The following is a 17664-nucleotide window of genomic DNA, read 5'->3' on the forward strand; positions in this document are numbered from 1 at the left end:
CTGTTTTAACTATAGAAGAGCAGAAAAGAAACAATGACCAATACTGGAGGAAGCAGGGTTAGGCCAGTGAAAAACATTCTCAAACCAGTTAGACACCACAGTGGAATACCAAATTTGAGTCATAACTTGACTCAGCAAATGCGTCCAAATGGAACATAATGAACCTGTTATCATCCATGAGTCTTTAGTGTGGCTTGAATCTAAAATGTTGTCGTTTTGTATGTTTGTGTGATTAAGTTTGCCCTGTTGATGTCTCCTCCTGGATGCACTGTGAGCATTTTTCCCTTTTCCCTTTTACTTAAATTTGATTTCCTTCATGTTACCTCAACTTGGTGGTAAATTATTCAAGGTTTGTCAGATGCTAGTGGCTCCATTAGTTGGCTAATAAACAAAATTATATATTACTCATGTTGTCATACTGCTCATTACGAATACAAAATAAGCTGGATTTCATGCTATACTAATGGCACAGGCTGGTGATGTAGGACAGTTTTGACAATGCCAGAATTTTCCACATTGAAAAATGCTGGTTCAGCTATTTATGTTTAAGTTCTTACACTGGACAGAGTGGACAGTATTATTACACATAACAGTTTTTTTTTCCTGCTTCCACAGTGAGATTATTGTCAAAATGTGACCAGTATGTGCATTAACCCCTCACTACCTTACTCCACCTGTAGTGCAATATTAAGTGCTATAGTCACTGTATTTTTTTGGACAAGCGCAATATCCTCCCATAATTTTCTCTTACTACTCAAAATATTTACAATGTGTAAATTTTCATCAATGAAACAGTTTTTGTTTTTTATTTTTGGTAACAGTATGTCACTATTTCCTCATTTACAGTTTTCACACCTTAGTTGCTGCATTTGTGATTTATTATTCTTGTACAGAGTTTTAAGTGCTTTTCTATTTAAGACTAGGTGTTTTTTCTTTGGCTTTTAACTTCTTTACTTGACTAAAAGAAAGCCCCGCACAAGAATTCATATCTGCCTGGATTGTTTGTGCACAAATGAATAAAATCTTGAATCTTGGACTGAACCGACAAAACTTGGAAACTGACCCAACTCTAACAGCAAGCATGACAAATTAATCTACACTATCATGATGTTGGCGACAAAGATAGTCATTTGCTTTGAATTAATTAGGTGATGTTAATGTCTCTCGTGAGGTAAAAATAAATAAAAAATGGTATTAATAGACCCGTATTGCAGACGTTAGTTGGACAAACTATTTTTTTTTTTTTTTTTACAAAGTCCTGAAAATGAAGTCTTGAATATGTGATTAGATTCTCTGGGGACTGAGTGTAAGGACATGTTTTGACTGTGTATGAGAATTTTATATGATTGTAGAAGGGGTTTAGGAGCATGTTTTTTTAGACTACATGTGTATGTTTGATCAAAAAATGTATAGTTAATATATTGCTATGCATCTATTTTATATCTATACGCACCTGCCCAGGGACTGCAAATAGAAATTAGCTAATATCTACATCTTTCCAGAAAATCCTGTAAAATAAACTAAATTAACCCTTTAAGACCCAAACAGCTGCTGGCAACCAAAACTGATGTAAAATGTTTAATAACTTCTGAACCATTAAACTGTGATGCTGTTAGTACGGACCCAGAACCCAAATGCAGAACTAGGAGGCGGATGTAAAAGTTTACAGAGTTTATTTTGTACAGGTAGTAAAGATAGGTAGATAATGATAATAAACAGGATCTTGAGGACAGCGGCCAAGGAAGTCCTCAAAGGATTCGTCCTCTGGTCTATGGACACGAACCCTCGGTTCGGCTCCGGGTTAAGAGTCGGCACCCCGACTAGGGAAAAGCAGAGGGAGGTCAGGGACGGAAACCGGTCATGGACGGGAAAGCAAACAGCCTGGCAACAGGACATAAGGGTAAGACAAACTCACGTACCAAAAAAACAGGCGATGAAGTCAAAAACCAGGAAGGCAGATGGAGGCAGACAAAACCGACAGGGAGTAGGCAAAAACAGGCAAAAACGGGATGACAAAACGGGTCAAAGAACAGGTAGGCAAATGAACAGACAGGATCAGAACGCTGGTAAGTAAACTACAAGAGATTACGAACTGGCGTCTGAACAGGGGAAAAGACAGGACTTAAATACACAAAAGGGAGGGAAGACAACGAGACACAGGTGGCACACATCAGGGCGGAGTCAGGTAATCAGGGAAAAGGTGAACACGATCAAGGAAGGGAAGTAAAGACAACAGACAAGACACGAGGAAAAATTAACAAAATAAAACAGGAAGTGACAGACAAACATGAAAGACAGACAAAACCAGACAAACGTCTGGTGGCAGGCTTGACATAAACCTGTTAATAATTGGTGTAAAATGCAGTTTTTTATCTTTTCATAGTCATCAGATATGACCTATTTGGACATTCAGAGGCTCTGTAGTGAACATGGAAACACTGTCATCTTCGACAACATTGATCCACTAGTAAAACCCATGGAGTTGGATCAATGGCAGTGAATGGAGATTCTTAGTTTACATTCTGTTATTGATATCTTCATGGAAAAAGTCATGGTTTTACAGTTTTCTCTGTTTCTAATATAAAAACCCTCGACTTTTATCAGAACTTTTATGAACATCTACATGATCAATAAGTTAAATATAGGGAAATATCTCATTTACACTGAAAAACCACAAACTGCAGAGGATAATATTAGAATAAATAGTGATCAATCACTTAAGAAAAGTTAAATATAGAGAAAAAACGATCTTGGAACTGCCACAAAAGCAGCAGTGGGTCTTTATGGGTTAAATACCGGCTCCTAACAGAAACAAGTCAGCAAATCCTGATAATATTAAACCTTTAAATTGTGTAAAACTAAGTCTAAATGTATGCAATTATTGATGAAGTTTATTCTCAGATTGAAAATATGATTAAAATACTTGTGATAATCAAGTCAACATAAAAATTCTACTTAATTGTCCCCATACTCTCTCAGACAGACACCTACCTGTATATACGGATTACATTTCTCATTTAGGTTTAGTTCTTATACATCTTGAGCAAGCAGAAAGTTTAATTCTTAAAATGCTAAGACAATAATAAGCAGGTTAACGTACATAACATACATGTAAACACATTATAGAGCAGCATACTTCCTTATCACTACTCTCTACATATTCTACTGCAGTTCCACCATGTTATTTTTTCATAATAATTACATGGAAGTTGCAATCCAGTAATTTGCACCAAGATTAAATGACCACTCATTAAATATTCATTGGTGACAAAATTGGTGTGCCTGGTACTTAAGGCAACCTCAAACCATCAGGAAGATGAGGGAAAGGAAGCCAAATGTTTGCAAATGACGGGGGTACAGCACTTACACAGCCACTTGAGCATGCACACATGTAGCAGCTGTGTTGTACTTAAAAGGCTTTCACTGTGCTTTTATAAGATTCAGCCCCGCTTTTATTGCAACCATACAAAGAAAAGATCAAACGCTTCCCTCTGGAGAATCAGTGTCTCTGTTTTTCTCTGGAGCACCAATCATTACGGGGGGAGTAAACAAATGAATGGATGCAAAGATACACTTGAGGTTATGTTCAAATAGGAGGCGACACTAACACCGCTGCAGCTTGTGACCATGCATCTGTTCCCTGTTTGTGATGGATTCGAGGTGAATCCACTTTGAAGGCGCTGTTTTCATATTGATTGCAGCTGAATATCCATTCCTTTCCATTAATGGATTTTGTCAAAGAAACGTAAATTAAAAGCACTGAAGGTAAAAAAGATAAAATATGTTCCTGTAATTGTGATAGATCTAGGCTAATAAACCTGTAATCCTTTGATATTCTATAGGCTTTGTCAAAATCATGTACAGTATAGTACATGCAACAATTTTAATTGATGCATCTATAGGGGATTTGGAAAGAATCAATATGAGGTCATTGTGAATAATAAATGTAGACTTTCAGTGACATCAAGATGGTTGTAGTCATCATTATTAACCTGTGAGGGAGGATCCTTTTTGCCATAAATAAAACATCCATCAGTTCGATGCATTCACCCGCTCCACATTCCTTCTTTAGCAACGAAATACTATTGTTTATTTTAACACAAAACCAAATTAATGATGCCCCCAGTCAGTAAATTAGTATAGTTCCTTTTTAATGAGAACAGAATAGTATATAAAGCCAATTAAAACAGAACACAAATTAGTTGAAAATTTATCTTTCATAGGATCACCCCTTATCTAAGCAGATGCCGAGCTCGGGGCCAGGCCAAGTCCCAGATTGCGTCAGATAAAACCAATGTTGCGTTATAGTTGACAAATGTTAGTAAATATCAAACTGCACTCAGCTGGGATCCTAGATTTCTTATTCTCTACCTGTCTTTTTTCTCACTCTGTACATTTTGCAAAGTGGGTTTTTGTTAAAACTAATTCTGGATCGTTACGCATTAAAGATTTTATGTTCGTCATAAAAACGACAGGATGCCCTCTGGAGCCAGAGGTATCATTTTCTTGTCTTCTAATGTCTGCCTGAAAATTGCATTGCTAATTTCATGACATATATTGCCACCTCTCAAGTCACTTCCCCTCGCATGGGGATCATCACTGCGTATTCGTCATCTTTAAAGCTCTGGATGAATAAATCGTTTAAAAATACTTCAGGTACGTCGCTGCCTGAAGGTTTTGTATCAAAGTGAAGCTTCACGGCTAACAGTCATTATAGTTTGTAGCGGTTAAAAGGAAGGACGACTTCTCATTATCAAGACACAGTCACAGCCAATTGCTGTTAGATTCTAACGATGTCCTCAGTAAACACAGACCTTAAAAGAAAGTTTCAAAGGACTTAAAAAAAGTGGGGAAAAAAACCTACATCTCATTATTCCGTCTCTCAAATGCATCATCCATAAAATTTCATTGCGTGTTGTATTTTATTCTCCATTCTGTTGATTCTCTTCATGTCTGTTCAACCAGAACCAATTAAAGGCGCAATAAAAAAAATCAACTAGAAAGCTTTGTTGACGGTACTCTAACAAAGTGTCGACAAATCCTTCAATAAAAAGAAGACAAACAAGCATTAAAAGACCGCTGCTGGCCGCTGTCTATAATTCTGCACCCGATTTACCAATACCTGTCATGCAAATCGGGGCTCAGCAGTCCCTGGGGCTCAGATTGTGCCTGAAACAGAAAACACGAAAGACGAGAAAAAAAAGACATGGTGCTTTTGTTGGCAAATTAAAAATAGCTTGCCTAAGGTGACAGTAGACCAAAAGCGCTCTCTTTTTTTACCCCCTCTTCTAACATTTGTTTTCAGTTCTACTGTCAGTTTATTTTTCACTGCACAAAAAAGCATATGCATTGAGTAAAGTAATTATATTTGACAGAATTAAAAAGCTGTAGAAGCCTTTGATGCAAATTAGCTGAATAATATGACTGGTCGACTACGCTGAATGATTTGTTCAGCAGTAAAAAATACTAAGCCCTAAAATAAGAACTGGCAGGCCCTAGTTTCTTGCTATCAAGATGTCAAGTAAATGTCACTTGAGGACAATTCTGTGCTTGTTATTTCTTAGTGGCAGTGTCACTTATGACCTAAAGGAAAATTAAATCCAATAGTAGTATTCTACATGCAATGATATATTCTCTATGCACATAAATCACACTAATGCACATGATGCTCAGGCAGAGATGACAAGGGAATTTTGGCACCAAAGAAACACTGGACCTCATCAGCCTGTAAACACTGTCTGCTGCAGTAATTGTTGAATTTAGGACACCGCTCTATAGGCATGTAATCCAAATGGCTGTTAACTATAAATAGCCCTAAATCCTCTCACATTTGGTTTGATGTAACGGCCATGTACTGAGCGTCTACCAGATCTTTTGGGTCCATTATTTATTAAAGAAGAATTCAGACTGCACCCATTGACGTCTAGACATGCAGTGTTTATTGCCAGCTGATAAGTTCAAAGTCTGGAACATATTGGAACATATTGTTTTTAAGTCTATTGGTCTTCCATTCTGGTCCAGTCTTGAGAATGTTTTCAATGGACTGTTTACAGACATACAAGGAGCCAGGATGAGTCATACCTTGGTCATTCATCATGTTTTCGTCTATAGCAACAAGAGGGATACAAGGATGCATGAAAACACCAGTGAAGGTTACATTTCAGCTAAAATAGCTTTCCTGTTCAACTGAATCAGGTGCAGCGATCAGAGTACTGTAATGAGCAAAAGCAGTTTACTCTCAGCGGACCTGACAATAGTAGATTTAATATAGAACCTAATGGAATCTGGCAGGAATGACCTCCCATATGGCTCCTTTGACCTATCAGAAGCAGCCCTGGAAACACAGGTCATGCGTTCACACCATTTGACCAATCAGATGAAGCCCCAGCCAACCATCACCTATACAGAGATTAATTGGTGTCAGTTCAGTGGTGACCTCATGTTTGGTTTGTTTATTGCACGTCATCATAGCCACAATATTGAGCAACACGTCATAGATTTTCGATATACTGTCTGGCCAGATATATTTCTTGGTGCAGATATTCATTGTCCTCTGAGGAAAATTTCTGGCACCTGCAAAACACATGCAGGAAATGTTGGTGTTATTTTATGGCTCTTCTTTGAAAATAGATTTGCAGATTAAAGCACTTGCAAAAGGCAGCTTTTGTCAGTTAAAGGGCTCATTTATGCTCTACATTAAAGACACAGATGGATATGGGTGGAGCATTCTGTCTATACATCACATACGTAATTATGTTTTTTTTCCAGTAGCTTGCAGATATGTACCCAGATATGGAGCAGTACCACTGGGAACCATGGAGGCAGTGTTGAGATTTGAACAGAATAATTTCCATAAATAGCAGCACTTTTCTATTACACTTTTCAATATTAACATTAGTATCCACTTTAGTAAAACCTCCTCTGTCATCGCCATGCTTGTTATTATTGACTTTATTCGTCTTCTTCTCAAAAAACTTTACTCCTCTTCATGGTATTCGGCCACTATGGTAATTAAGAGTGGTGTCCACTGAGAAACGCTCATTCCGACGCACAGGAGTATGAAAGCAGTGACGTATGACAACGTTACAAACGGACATACAGATTATGTATGTAAAGTGAGCATAAATGAGCCTAAAGGGGTTCTATGTAGTATTGATATTCCAAACTCAACAGCAGGGGGTTGTCATCTACCAGTACACACTTATGACTACCAAACCCACCAAAGAATCAGTGCTATGGAACAACTCTGACCAAACGATTTCCTCTGGGATTATTTAAGTATTCTGAATCTGATTAAAGTATGAAGCTTATTCTTTAAACACATGTGTATTATGGTATCATCAAGTTTTCTTCTTCAAACTACAACTCATAGCTAGTTATGGTGACAGTCTGTAAAAATAGCACTGTATCTTATAATCTTAACATGCTGAAGATCAGCAGATAGTTTACATTATAGCACTGTTAGCTTAGCTCTGTTTAGAAACACTCACAGTAAAACCACAATCCATTGCCTCCATCTTCTGTATGGTTTGAGTTGTCACTAGCTGCATTAAAGGTCAGTTTGAAATCGTCCAAACAAGGTCAAAATGATTACAGTTTAGTCTGAACTGTGGGTCAACCACCAAAGATAAAGATAATAATGTCACAGAATAACTTTACACCTTCATGAGATTAAAACATCAACTCACCCATGTAGAAGAAACTCTGCAATTTCAGCATCAAACTTCATTATTTTCTTTTAGAGCTGTGTCCAGTGGTGAAAATCCACCACTGTCCATTTCTTTGACTCTAAAACTTGTTTCTTAACAGCTCTCCTTCCATCTTGCCACTTTCTTACGCTTTAGTCAAAGGTCATATGACAGTCACCATGGGAAACCAATAGAGTGACTACATACTTCCTCTAGTGGTCACATAAATCCAAGGGACTGGTGGTTTCAATAGACTCCGTGCATATCTCTGCAAACCAATACACTGGCATCTTTAGCACTACTTTTAACCTTTCAAACTAGAAGCACTCAGAGAGCACAGACCTCCGCCAAGGCAGATCAGTGCCCCCGCCCCCCGATGTTTGTCTGTCTGTTTGTGTGCAAGATAACTCAAAAAGTTTTGGATGGATTTGGATGAAAATTTCAGGAAATGTTGATACTGGCACAAGGAACAAATTATTAGATTTTGGTGGTGATGTTTTTTTCATTTTTTTTTCATGAAAAAAATGAAATAAAGAAAAGAAAAAAAAAGAAAAGAAATTTTGGTGGTGATCGGGGGTGGGGGGGCCACTGATCTGCCTTGGCGGAGGTCTGCGCTCTCTTTTCTAGAAAAGCACTCATAGAGTGCAGACCTTCGCCAAGGCAGATCAGTGCCCCCCCCCACCCCCGATCACCACCAAAATGTAATCATTTGTTCCTTGTGCCAGTATCAACATTTCCTGAAATTTTCATCCAAATCCGTCCACAACTTTTTGAGGTATCTTGCACACGGACAGACAAACAAACAAACAGACAGACAAACCAACACCGACAAAAACATAACCTCCTTGGCGGAGGTAATAAAAACGAACTCACTTCTATCACTTCAAGGATGAATGATTGTAATTGTTGAATAGATCTTGCAGTTATTTCAAGGTTGTAACAAGCACAAAAACATTCCCCTTATTCAAGCATTGTTGCACTTGCTACCAGTTCAATACTGCAGTGATTTTAAAGATGCATTGTTTGTGTACAAGTGCCTCAGTGGTGTAGCTCCGGCCTATCTATATCTGACCTTGTGCAGACATAAAGTATATCCAACCTGAGGCAGTTGACCAGTAGCTCCTTGTTCCAAGAACTAGACTGGCTCTCAAGGCTTCCACTTTTGCTTTGCTGTTCTGTGTTTATTTTATAATCCTCCCTGTAGATTATCATACGTTGCTTTGAACTCGCTTTTACTTTTTTTAAATGTATAAACGCTTAACTGAATTTTTAGCCCGTTTAACAGTTTTATTTGTTTTGATCTGCTCTAATATATTGTTTTTAGCCTGTTCCGAGTGTGTTTCGATTGTGTTAAATTATTCAGACGTTCAGTGCTTTGGGCGACGATGTGTTAAATGCGCAACATAAACAAAGATGTCTTGTCATAATACGTGTTTTTGTTTTCTTCAGTTCGTCTGAAAAGCTGTTATTATCCTCAGCATTCTTTTGTTGTAGAGGGATAAGGGAGGCCGTCAAATCTGACACACATAACATTGTAAGATTTTTATGGTTTAGGCAAGATCGATCAGCGGTAGCATCAGAAACTAAACCGTCATATTCAGAATTGCAGCAGGTGCGCGCCATACAGGTGGAATCTAACGAGTGAGGAACATCCTTCTCTCTGTTTGGGACTGTGGGCATATGCAGCATTATGATCATTACCCTGCCAAATGATCAATGTATTGGGCTGGAGGGCGAAACTGCTTCCACCGGGACCCTTCACTATTATGTTACAGCAACGATAATTTGTCACGATTTGGGTTTGTCCCTCACAGACATGTAATGAGAATACAGGGGATCCATTATACACACAGCACCACATGACAACAAGCCTCTGTCACTGTTTTGAGGGCAGAAGAGAGATAAATTTCATGCTGTCATTTCTGTCTTTCTGTGCCAAGGCTTGGCTGACTAATGTGCAGCTTAAATATACTGTTCACAGGTGCTGAAAGGGACAATAAAACTATACTATGAACGTGGCCAAAACGTCCAGTTTCATCGGAGCTTAACATATTTAATCCCCTCTGAATTCAAGTTGAAGTGACCTGATAAATGTTTTCATTAGTGTGAAACTTGGCAGGAGGCTAACACTTGCTGGTTTAGCCAAGATCTGTAGTAAAAAAGAAAAAGGCTTACTCTCTTTTGATACAGGGGCAAGAAACAGCATGACATCTGTGCAGTGCAAACACGTTTATTAGCATAAGCAAATTCATTAAAAAAATATAGCAGATGGAGTTACTTTTACAGAGACAGATTTGGACTTTTCAAGCGGTGTGCTTAAATTTACATGACAGTAGAGAGGGAATCTGGTTTACCAAAATGAGGCCAAAGTGGTTAAAAGCAAAACACTGTCACAGCCCTTAAACATTTGTATTTTGATGTTCAGATGGAGCTCAAACCACTTTTGAAAGTAAAAAATGTAAACTGCAAACGCGAGAATGTGTCCTGGGTGTGGTGACAATACAGCGCATGTGACAGTGAAAAGAACTGGGTATTTGACAAGACGAGGCTTTTAGGGGTTTCAGCTTTTTCACAGCTTAGCAACAGCACACCGCAGACAAATGATAAAACAACAGAAACAGCAGAAAAGTGCAAATTCCTGTAAGTGCCTGCAGGTACTGTAATGTTGGGTGTCACCTTGACTTCCATAAAATCATGACGACTTGCTGCAAAGGGAATGGCCTCGTCTCATTCGGCTTCCTGGACTGTGTGATACATTTCAACCCATTTATACACCCTCTTTTACAGAGGGATGTAACAGTATGCCCAGTGTGTGAATAAAGCCGATTTGGCCAACACTTTGATCCAATTTTTTTGTAAGCCATCAACAGTTCTCACCTGTCAAATTGAAAATGGCGGCGATCTATAATGCTTACCTCAGTGCGCACGACTGCATGCACACGGTAAAGCTGTGTAATTCTCTATGGATATTGCTGAATATGCAGTATGTGATATTCATTTATCAAAATTTGACAAGCGTACATAGAAATGACTCCAGTATATTCCCAGACACTAAACTCCACACAGTCTAATGAGCGATATTGACACAATAGCCCTGTAGATTAAAAAAGCCCCATATTTTACATGGAGCGTACTCTTATTTAAAGTTTTTTCAATAGAAACTGACAGGTCACAGTTAGTTCTTACAGTTTGCATGAATTAACCTGTAGTGTGCTGTAACTGTTCTTACATACTGAAATCTCACATGTAATCAGACCCAAAAATGCATTAATGAAACTGCTGGGAGGAAAAAACACTTAATCAGATAAATATAATCATTGAAATTAGTGTGACTGTTGCAATTACACATGGAGAACACCAGCTACTCCAGATCTGCATACAACTCACTGCAGCCCGACAAAAAAAAAAAAAAAAAGAAAAACTAGAAGGCAGCTGTTAAACGAGGGACAGGGGGGGCATGCCTTCTAGGTGAAATCTGTCAGAGTTCATCAACGATTATTGGTGAAGCAATACCTCCTCTTGCTCTCACCACCTGTGCACATGTATTACCTCAGGCCTTATTACAATGTGTGCAGCTCAACACCTGAAGTGAAGCATCTTACTGTTTGAACTTCACATTCTACAAATCCTTTCAAGTTTATAGAGCTTTGTATTTATAACTGAGAAAGGACTGTTTTACATTGAAAAGACTAAAAAGTAATAAAACAGAAATAAGCTAGGCCTTTTTAATGGGAAACCTGGAGTTTTATGTCATTATAGTTGAGAGAAGTGGAACTATGATTAGAGTTAAACTGTGTCAAGATCAAGTAATTCTCTGCTAATATAAAAGCTAAATTGTTACTTGAATAATACATTATTATAATCTTCTTTACGCCTACATTGAGTAAGAATATTAAAGGTTTTTCTTCATGATCAGATGAGAAAAAAGAATAGTCAGGTACCAGCCACACTAATGCAGATATGGAAGGGGAGGGGAGGCCAGGGGTATTGTTTTTGGTACAGTTTCTTTCTTTCTTTCTTTCTCCCTTTCTTTCTCTCTTTCTTTCTTTCTTAACACTGTAGCAGCAAAAACTATTGGTTGAATTCATACCAAATTGGGTTTATAGATTGCCAGTTACACAGAATAGATGTCATTACACTTTGGGAAAAGTTCAAATTTTTTATGAATTTTTTAAAATCTTTTTTCTTCTTCCATTTACTTATAATGGACAAAATTTCAAATGTCTATAAAATCAATTTCATTTCAATTTACTTCAAACTTAGCACTTATATAGTGGCAATTGATATGTTGACATCAGCACACACATAGACATAATGACAACAGCTGGATCGATGCCAAAATAAGCTATAATACATGTTAGGGGTGGGGTTTGTTGTGATTGGCACCACTTGTTCTCTATACATTCGGGTGTCTGTCCTCATCAGCTAACTTTTTAGTTCATCCACAATGTCGACATGTTGTAGATATAGTATAAAAAAGAGAATTCTCAAATGAAACAGTACGTTTGTGATGTTCTGCAGGGAACAGTAACTAGTGCACCAGCCACACCAATGTAGATATTCAGATAAATAGATATTTCTCTCTACATTTGTGTGTTTCGAGTTTTAAGTCACAAAAAATTTGAGATGACAGAAGATTTTTCAAAAAGTTGGAGAGATTTAAAATCTCATCAATCTCATTTTGTGTAATGAAGCTGCATCTGAAACATGACCTGCAGTAAATCAAGGTTAGCATGGATACCTTTAGGACACAGCAAGATTCTAATAGTTTTGGATTTTTCATTATAGTTTAGATTTATTTAGTTTTGACTTTTCTTTCTCTTATTCAGATAGTTTTAATTAGTTTTTAGAGCAGGTTTGCTAGTTTTTATTAGTTTTCATTTTTTTTGTAAATGCTTAGTTTAGTTTCATTTTAGTTTTGTCATATCTTTTCTCTTCTTCGCCATCGTATTCAAATTTCCAGGTAGAGTGGAGACTAGAAGACAACTATAAACGACAAGTGACCACAAGTGTTGGACTGTCAAGTGTCGTATGGTGCCGCTAGCTAAAACTGCTAGAGCAAAATAAATCGCTTTCGTATCAATCCGACGTTGACAAAGACAAAAACGAAGGGAATTTTATCCATAATTTTTATACGTTTTAGTTAATTTTGTAAACACACGATACAGTTTCAGTTGGTTATCATTTTTTTCTATTAATTATAGTTTTTATTTATTTCAGTTAACGAAAATGTTTTTACAATTCTAGTTTTCGTCATTTCGTCAGTTTTCATTAATGATAATAACCTTGGAACAGGGCACACTGATGTCATGGACAAATCCACATCATGTAAAGAATACACTTCAACAACCTGAACCAACACTTAACATAAGAGTTCACTCTTGTTTATAACTGAACTTGTTGCTGCTGCTCAGCTCCATGTAGATTTAATTCTCTTTGTCTACTATGTCCAGTATTATCTGCTTTGTCCGAGCATTTGCACCAGCTTGTAGACATTTTTGTGGTGTTCTGTAGGGAGAGACATTTTGCCAAATTAAGGTCATATGAACATTTTTTTTTTTAAAGCACAGAGGTTGAGTATCTAGTTAGAAGAATATCTGTAATAGGTTGGATAAGGCGTTAATGTATCTATATTTATTCTTTCTTGAATCCAACTGTTCTGCAGTATTTCCCATGTTTCTTATTTATTTACGTAACAGTATTTATTCTAAATCTTCCTTATTGTGCCGTTGACACACATTACAAAAATTGTAAGCAAGAAAATTGATGTCAAACATAACATTTATTAAAGGCTTAACCAGACAAGAGTCCCTCAAAGCTGATAGTATTACATGGCCGGCAGAGCGGGACCCCACACGGAGAGGAAATTAATATCTCTGTTCAGACAGTGACAACTTCTGCAGCTCCTCAATGGATTAGGACTACAGCTGGAACAAAGTCTTTATCCATTAGGCGGGGTAAAAACCAAACCAGCTTTCTAATGTGTAGAACTGGGCTCAAAAGTGGGAAGCTATTCAGAAATGGGGTTTTAATTAACTGTACTGCCATCTACAGACTGACCTGTTACTCTAGACGAGCAGTCATGGCACATTTCCATTTGGCTGCAGTCCTTGTTGTGAAAACATATGGCTTGAAAAGAATAATTTAGGGCAGTGCCCATAAGAGAGTTGAGGTCTGAACAAACAGCAGCAGCTCTCTGACCTGCATCTCTCTAAGCAACCAATTTACAAGCAGGTATTTTTTTCCCCACACTCCCTTCTTTAAAGAAAAAAAACAAAACAAAAAAGTGTTCGAATGTTGCTGGAAAACAGTGTTTATGGAGGTACCAGTTAGCAGGTTAACCTCAGTGAGTCAACACTGCTGCAGATGTTGTGAAAAACACCTACCACCAAGTTTTACCAGGTGCCAGAGGTATTGAGCCGGCATAAACAGGAGATAAGAACTCGGTCAGTGCAGAAAAGCAGAGTGAGTCATGAAAAAGTGCAGTTCCTAAGTGTTAAATCAATGTAAGAATAGGAATATCTACTTTGTGTACAATACAATAACATAACTAAAGATCTGACATGAAAAAAAAAAACCCTCAGGGAGGTTCATACAGGTCTTCTGCTTACAGGAACTGATGTTAGTGCTGGGTTTATATGGAGATAAATTAAACGAACCAGTTTTAATTTCCTGTACTCAATGAATTGTTCATTTGTGATGACACCATAGATGCAACAACAGTTATAACTCTTTGTTTGACAGCAAACCATACCATTTAACATTCCTGTTATTGTTAAAATAATATCAGATATTACCTTCAGGTGAGTTGATTTTATAAAACTACCTTAAAATATGTAGTTGTAGAGCAGTTTGCACAGAAAAAAATATCCGGCAGCTGTTTCATGCATATGGATTACCTCATCCATTTCAGCATTTTGCATCAAGACTTCATTATTACAATGATTGTAATAATATTTTTAATGTTCTATGCACTCCTAACATAAAAACAGCATTAAAAAATATATATATATATATCCGGGCCCAGTCCTGCCAAAAAACTTACTGAATTGAATTCAGTTGGATTACATTGAATATAAATGAATGAATAAATAACTAAATAAAATCTATATACCATGAGACCAGCCAGATTCACTGATGGAATCCAGTGATTCAATTTTTTAGTCGTAGTGCCCAGCACTAACTGGAATAGTATGTCAGCAAAGTAACCGGCTGCTGAGCAGATGGTATGGGAATACACACTGAGTGGCATGGCACAACATGCTCTGCATAAAGCATGCAACACCGTGCTAAAAACAAAGAAGAGGAAAACCTGCAGTGCCTGTAAAATGCTGTGTGACCCAATAAGAACCTCAAAGAAGAAATGACTAATGAACAGTGGTCATGTCGTCCTTAATGTTTATGGAGCCCAGTGCAAAACTGCATTATTCCATCAGATTCCCTAAAAATCAGGCCAGGCAAGTTATCACCTGAGAAATCACACTTGAAGTGATGATGCACCCACACTAATTGGCCCTGGGGATGTCTACATTATTCATGGGAAGCAGCATGTTGCACTTGTTTGCATGGCAGTAATTGTTTCGTGATTAACTTTCAGATTGCTCATTTGATTAATTTCCTAAACCCTTCTTAGCCACCCGGCAGGTGCCTAATTGTTGGAACAATCCAGTTTGTATTATAGTTGTAGGGCCGGTTTAGTCCACAGTGGGTCAGGTGGCATCATATTCATGGCTGAGCTTGTGTTAGATTGGTTTTACTGGTAACAGTCTGTTACAAATGTAAATATGATGTACACCTAGGATGGTGAAGGAATGATGATCACCACACTTGCATTTCTACTCAACTGTTCAGGTATATGAAGTTCAATTCACCATGAAATTTCTCTTTCATACAGCCTGTGAGTCCAACATTAACTGTCAGAGGTTTATTTATATCTACATTCTTGTGCTCCCAGAATGAAAATTGTAGAGCACGAGCTGCAAGTTTCTACCATTTTGCCAGTGCACCTGTCGATCAGCACTAGATGCTAGTATAGATTTTCTAGATTTTAATAAACACGATAAAACAAAGCCTGTAGCCTGAATTCTAAAGCTGTTTCCACTGACATGTTTTTCTGTTTCTTTTATTTCTGTCTGGCATAAATGAGAGGTGCGGATGTACCGATGTAATGACCCGCATGTTTCCACTGTTTTTAATCAACTTTACCAGGACAGAACTTGAATTATTCCAAAATATACAACTGCTACTAAAAATCCTTATCCACAGATCCCTCCTTGTTGTTGAGGAGAAAAGTGTTTAACTCTACATTCAGGCTTGGTCACATGTTTTTAATCAAAATGTGAAGTGTGAGGACATACAGTAATAACAAGAAATAAATCATTTTATGTCAACTGTCCTTTTTCACAGAAGTCATTCTGACACTTGGGGAAACTAAATTAACGAAGGCTGAATGTCATTTAGCAGCTCAGCGTTAAGGTCGTGGTCGCTCACTGTCACATCTTTCTTAATAGAAAAAAGGCCTCATTATTAGTGATACCTGTGCCTCTCTGTTCTATATGACAATGGTGTGAAAATGTCTATCTGTTCAGTTTATGGTGAGAAAAAAGTCCAGGACTACAGTGATCTTGCACATTTACATGGAAAATAAAAAAACACTGCATTTAAAAGAAATATGCTAATGAGGATAAAAAGAAAACAAGTCAATTAAACCTTATGATGACATTAAGTACTCAAACAAACTGTCTGAAGAAGCAGAGCGGACACATCCATCACTGTTCTCTGCCATGTTAGACGCTGAGTCACTGCTTTATCAAATATTTCTATCAAAGGAGCACTGGATTCAAGCCAGGACACTGTAAATTATGAACAGGGAATCACTTAGCGCAGACAGACAGGTTATGTATTTGTTCATTCAACTTTAGTGTCTAATAAAGTATATTGCTAATGAAACTCACCGGAGATGGGATGCAAACCCTGCCTGGGGAAAACAATACCCTCCTCTAATAATGGATGGAACGCTTCATGAGGTGTATTTTTTATTCTTTAGATAAATACACCAAAATCTAATAAATTCTACATAGGGCTGAGCAATATGGCAAACATAGGATTACAATATATATATATTTTTTTGATTGGATCAATATTTATCACAATATATAATATAATTTGATAATACGAGCAGTTTGAAGATTCTCCTGATAATGCCTGGAAGTAAACAAAGAACTGACTAAACAGATGCCAAGCTCCAAAGTTTAGATGGAAAATAAGAAACAAACACAAACCTTTCTGTTTTTATGCAATGTTTGTGGCCATCTGAGTATAGATTTCTGAATTTACATAGTATACATGAATGCAGCATTTTGTCTATACACGCCTACCTGCTTTCCTGCTCAAAACAATGGAGATATCAGAGTTTACGAGGTGCCCTGAATGCATCTGTGTTCCTGTCTACACCAGCAGGAACAGAAGCAGCTTGTCTGTAAATGACACAAAAACATATTTTTTTTTTTTTTTTTACATAACTACTTTGGCACCAACATTTACCTGCCAGTGCACTGTTAAACTGCCTGTGATTTACTCGTCAAGCAGAAAATCTACCCACATGTGGCACCTGGCCTATTTCTTCCGTGTGACAGACTCTTAGATCTATCCGTATTGAGTGGAAATGTCAAAAGCTGTCACCATTAATTGAATGCGATCCTGTTTTATCACCAAGCCTTACTCACTGGTCCAGTTTACCTACTAGATTTAGATGTTTACGTTTGTTTGCTGGTTTGTTATGCTGGTTATATGCAAACACAGACACACATGAGCTAGATTTCAACACAAATCCTCAAGCAACAGCAACTCCACTCTTTAGACACTTCATCTCCCACAATGTCTAGTTTTGTTAATGAGCTGCTCCCTTTTTTTTCACATTGAGATTTTCATGCACAGTGCAAAATATTTTTTTCCAACGCTCCACCAAACTAGTCTG

The 17664-nt window shown here is 37.5% G+C and overlaps 1 protein-coding gene across 5 annotated transcripts in view; it reads right to left on the minus strand.

The window, feature by feature from the left end:
* Nucleotides 1-17664, minus strand: part of gabra3 (gamma-aminobutyric acid type A receptor subunit alpha3) — a 137330-nt gene that overhangs the window by 95157 nt on the left and 24509 nt on the right. The window contains exon 2 of one of the 5 annotated variants that reach the window (XM_030154005.1): nucleotides 17066-17164. The exons of the other annotated variants lie outside the window; for them this stretch is intronic. The gene's annotated coding sequence lies outside the window, so the exon portion shown is untranslated. The remainder of the gene's footprint in view (nucleotides 1-17065; nucleotides 17165-17664) is intronic. 5 annotated transcript variants of the gene reach the window in all.

Source organism: Sphaeramia orbicularis, chromosome 14 (assembly GCF_902148855.1).
Source record: "Sphaeramia orbicularis chromosome 14, fSphaOr1.1, whole genome shotgun sequence".
Classification (NCBI taxonomy): Eukaryota; Metazoa; Chordata; class Actinopteri; order Kurtiformes; family Apogonidae; genus Sphaeramia; species Sphaeramia orbicularis.